Genomic DNA, 5,423 nt, shown 5'->3' with positions numbered 1-5,423 from the left:
GGGGGCGGGGGAGCCCGCACGGACACGGGTAACAAACAGATGAAAAGATGCGTTGGGGCCAGATGATGGCTTTATCCTCTCGGGTGATTGCTGTCATTTAAATGGGGAGATGAGGGATCCCTGGGTCAAAGGACAGTTTCATTTTTAACTTTTTGAGGAAACTCCCTACTGTTCTCCACAGTGGCTGCATCGGTCTGCATTCCCACCAGCAGTGCAGGAGGGTTCCCTTTTCTCCACATCCTCACAGCACTCATTGTTTGTTGATTTATGGATGGTAGCCATTCTGACAGGTGTGAGGTGATACCTCATTGTCTGTTTTAACTTGCATCTCTCTGTAGATTAGTGACCTTGAACATTTTTTCATATGTCTACTGGATACATATCCTAAGAAACCCGAAACACCAATCAGAAAGAATGTGTGCACCCCTGTATGCACAGCAGCATACTTTACCATAGCCAAGATCTGGAAACCGCCCAAGTGCCCATTAGTAGATGAGTGGATAAAAATGCTGTCGTACATTTACACCAGGGAATACCACGCGGCTGTAAAAAGAACTCTTACCCTATGCTAAGTGAAATAAGCCAGTCAGAGAAAGACGGATACCATGTGATCTCACCAAGATGTAGACTCTACTGAACAAAATAAAGTGACAAACAAAATAGAACAAAATAGAGGCATGGATACATGGAACAGCCTGACAGCTGTCAGAGGGGAGGGCCGTAGGGGCCCTGGATAAAGGAAGGTGAGGTGAGTAGCTGGAGAACATACATGCACAGCCCGTGGACATGGACAGTAGTGTGGGGGCGGCCAAAGGAAGGGGTCAGGAGCTGGGGAAAAGTGGGCAAAGTTGGGGAGTGGGAGAACATTTGCAAAATTGTCAATAATAAAGGTTTTAAATTAAAAAGAATATTAACATTGACCCATTAAAGAAACCACACAATGAATCCTAAAAAAAAAAAAAAAAAGGGGGGGGGGGGGGTATGGAGGGCAGCACTTGAGGGCCAGTGTTTCATTTGTTCAAGGACTTTCCCAGGTTTGTCAAAATGTTCCTATCTGATTTTCTTCAAGCTTCCGCCTGGTTGTCCAGCCAGGCGGGTCTCCCTGCTCCCTCCCTGCTCTCGCCTCTGTTTCCTCTCACACTCCCTGCAGAGCACCCAGCCGGCTGGCTGGGGAGGGGACCGGAACAAAAGGCGCTTCCCCCACCCACTTCTCACACCCCTGGGGGCAGCTCTCCGGGGATTTAGAGAGAAGCTGCAGGGCTTCTCAGCTCAGCAAACAGGGAGTGGCCTCTTCCTGCTGCTTAGTCTGCTGAGAAAGTGGAGATGGAAGAGCACAGCAGAGCAAGGAGAGGCGCCCTTTCCGTTCCTGCCCCCTTTTGTAGACCCAGAGTCCAGGGCCTGCCTCTCCTCGCACTCTTTGCGCCCATTGGGAAGGGCCGGGCAAACATCGTCTCAATGTGCAGTTGCTAAGGGCCAGAGTTAGGGGCTGGGGACCCACCAAGCGCACCCAGCCACCTGTGGACACCTCCTCCAGCAGGGTCACCCCCACCTTGAGTCCCCGAGAGAATTACCCGGGTGCCCTCGGGGTGGTCCGTCTGCGAAGGCTGGTCTCCTTGGCTCCCGCACCCCAGGCCCCTCTCCACACCTCTGCTTCCGGCGGAGTCTCCTGCGTGGAATTCCTTCGCCCTTTCCCACACCTGCCTCAGTCCTGCCTGAGGTTTGTTTCAGATCTCATCTCCTCCAGGAAGCCAACCCACAGGACTGCTCGGAATTCCTAAGATCTCAGTGGCCTTTAAATCTTTACTGATAAGGGACTTATTCTTTCCTTTAGCATCCGCTTCCCGATATTGTTTGCCTCTGAAGCTGTAGATTCCTGGAACGCCGGGACACTAAATCACACTTCTGTGCCTGCCATGGATCTCAGTACTGAGACCCAATACAGACCAGATACAAAATCTGAGTTCCAGTCCCTTCACACTCCTTCATCTCACTGAGGCACGCTGTCCTCCCAGAAAACCAGGATAGAAATAGTACCTACCACTTGGAGATGTTGCCGATGTTAAGTGAAACCGTAAGAAAATGTTTCACGTGCAGCAAGGGGCCAGTTGTTTTTACTATCAATTAGTAAGATAGGTGTCAAAGTGCATCCTTTTTTATTTGCTTATTTCTGTGTATATTCAATTTTAGGGTTTTACCCATCCTTGTGAGTTTTATTTATTTTTGAAACGTAAACTTCAAGCTATCCCCAAAAATCAAGTCGGAACAAAAAGATATTTCAGCAAATATTCTTTCATTCCCTCTGTCCTCCCCATTCTGTTCCCAACGTGCCCTGCAGGTGGCTGACCTCATTGTCTGTGTGTGTGTGTTTCTTTCTTTCTCTTGTCAAAGTGAGAAATGTCAAACCTGTAAGAATTTTTATGAGTTTATTTAAGCCAAACCGATGGCAATTGCGGGGAAGCAGTTTCTCAATGGATTGAGAAAATGCTCCAGAGAATGGCAGTTTTCTACCTTATTTTATATATTACACTCAAAGAGGAGGCGTGAGGAGTTACAGGAAACCCATTGGTGATAGGTCAGGGAGGCAGGAGAGAGCAAAGCAGGGGAAAGCTCTGGGATTGCATAAAATGAGTAGACAAATGCTCCCTTTATATGGTGGGTACCGGGTAGTTAACAGCTCAATTAACATGATAATGACAACAATGGGGGGTTTGTGGTCTCTGCTCTGGTGCAGGCGGTTATGCTTTCAGGAGTCCGAATAAAAGGAAATTACTTTGATATTCCACAGGTATGTTATCAGGTATGTTATCGTAAATGCAAAAAAAGACAACAGGCAGGCTCAGTCAAAAAATAAAGATTGACCTTTGTGAGGGAAAAACACCGGCCTAGGACACCAACTGCTTTTTTTAAGTATTTACTTTTAAATTTTTATTTATTGATTTTGAGTGAGAGATAGAGAGAGAGATTGATTTGTTGTTCCACTTAACTATGCATTCATTGGTTGCTTCTTGTATGTGCCCTGACCAGAGATCAAACCCACAATGTCGGTGTACCCGGCCAGGGCCTCAGGAATGGCTTTTAGTTAGAAAGTTTTCATTTCAGACCATCCTCTGTGGTTGCTTTAGGTCTCTCTCTGAGTCTGCAAGGCCGCCATACAGGCCTCCCCTGAGCTTGTCAGGGAGAGTGCGTGGCCCCTTTTCACCCACTGTTCCTTTTTCCTTCAATTAAGGGGTAAATGCCCTTGTCTCCCTCTCTCAGATGATATTCTCACCTGCAGTTTCAGGCCCCTTTGCACGCGCTGCTTGGGGGCGCTGGGAGCAGGGCTCTGGGATTGTGGGGTTAGTCACGGAGAGGGTGAGCTCATGTCTTCACGTGGCTGGCTCCACCAAAAGCACTTGCTCCCGGTCCCCAGGGCGTCGCCCTGGCTGGTAATGGGGCCACAACCCTGCTCCTGCTCCCCGGGAGGCCGAGACCTCACTTTGCGCCCCCCTGTGGCGCTGACCCTCCAACCAAGGGCACAGGGCCAGGCTGCCCGCCTCCGTCATTGCTCGGTGAGATGGGAGGGGTCGCGGCTGAAGGGCTCCTGGGTGCTTCCCAGTAGGACCTCCTTCTAAGGAGGAAAAACCCCAAGTAAATAAAGGTTCCCGGCCACAGGGAGGTGGGCAGAGGAAGCGGCGCCGCAGCAGGGGAATTCGCTGGAAACAGTGGACGGAGGGCCTGTCTGGAGTCGCGCTGCCCGCAGCCAGCTCGGAGGCTGACTCACCGCTCGGAACAGGAGTGTCCTGGGCCCGGACACCGCTGTCTCCAAACAGGATCGGGGGCCGAGGAAGGAAGCGCAGCCGCCGGGGGCTGGCAGACCTGGAAGCTCCGACCCCCACAGTTGGCAGCTCGCTGTTTAAGGTGAAGGGGAGGCCGGGAGGCAGCGTCCCAGCACAGGCCACGGCCGTGGGGCATTTTGCACAGTCAGAGTAGCAGTTGCATTTGGGAGCTTTTGCACAGGCTTGTCTCTCCCGTCCACTGCAGCCCCCTGCCCTCCATACCCCTCTCCTCACCCTAAGTGGGCTTCACGATTTAGGGTCCCTGGTGCCTTGAGAGTTATTTGAAATGGCGACCCCTGGACTAGCAGCTCCCAGGTCCCTTCCTGCTCTGGGGCTCCAGGAGTCTATCCTCCAAGAAGCAGATGCTGAACAGTTAGGAGAAACGGGGCCAGCAGCCTGCACTGGGTGAGAAGCCAACGCCCCTTCGTCCCAGGATCCTCTCAAAGGTGAGCGTGGCAGGGTGCCAGGCCCAGCATCTGCCAGGCAGGACCCAGCTCAGGGAGAATCCACAGCAGCTTTTCACAGCCTCCCAGAGCGCCCTGTTTCGCTAGGGCAGCTGCTGCCAGTGAGCTGGCATCGTGCCCAACCGCCAGTGGGCAGCCAGGGGCTAGGTACCCATCTGCCCTATTTCCTAAGCAGGCGGCGAGGAAAGTGTTCTCGGGCCCCGGCTGCCCTCTGCCGGGCAAGCTCAGCAGCTGCTGCGGGCCGGAGGCAACCGGAAAACCCAGCGGGGAAGGGCGCCCCTGCCTGGCTACTCCGCCCGTTTGCAGCGGGAAGGGGAAGATGGGGCCTTCGCTCTCCGGCCCCCTTCCCGGGAGGCGTGGCCTCTCCTAGTGGTACCGGTGCCTCTAGAGGTCTCTAGTAAGACAGTGTCAGGTAAGTCTTCTATGTTTAAACAAAATGATTTTTCTTAGGGCCTGACACGCCATGCGTTCTGTAAGTATTCATTAGATACGTAAGGAGGTCAGCTCTTCCCGTTAGAAACTGCTCCGGGCTTTGTTCCGGAGAGCAGTGACAGTTCCCTTCCCTCTACTGGAAATTCCTCTACGGACAGGTCCTTCCACAGGCTGCCCACACTCCAGGCCGCCTCTCCCAGGCATCGCTGCAGATTCCTCCCATTGCTCCAGTCCCCGCTCCCCACGGACATGCTTTCAAATCATGTCAGAACTAATTCAGTCTCCCTCTCCCTCTCCCCCTCCCTCTCCCCCTCCCCCTCCCTCTCTCTCCTGTCTCCTTTGGCCACCCCAATTCTCATCTGGCCTTTAGTTCATTGAATATCCTCTCCTTCTGGAAGCAGCCATAGGTCTGTCTCCCCGCCCCGCCCCCATAAGAAGTGCCTGTCATTACTTGGCACTTGTAAATAAGATGGGCCAGTAGGAGGGGCAGACACCTGGTTTCCAGGAGGGAGACACCGGGGCAGCCTGGGGCCGGCCTGGCTCTGATGGCCCCCCCCATTGCCCCCCTATGCCTCCCGCTCAGATCAGCAGGATGCTCAGTGAACAGCAGCTTTTCCTCAGGCCGGACTCAGGTCTTGTCCCAGGACCTAACCGGCCACGTGGGCGTGAACAAGCTTCATTCCTTACATTTTTTCCTTCTGTGCCTATTTCC

The sequence above is a fragment of the Myotis davidii genome, unplaced genomic scaffold, assembly GCF_000327345.1.
Source record: "Myotis davidii unplaced genomic scaffold, ASM32734v1 scaffold2569, whole genome shotgun sequence".
Classification (NCBI taxonomy): Eukaryota; Metazoa; Chordata; class Mammalia; order Chiroptera; family Vespertilionidae; genus Myotis; species Myotis davidii.
Note: the sequence above shows the minus strand (reverse complement) of the source record.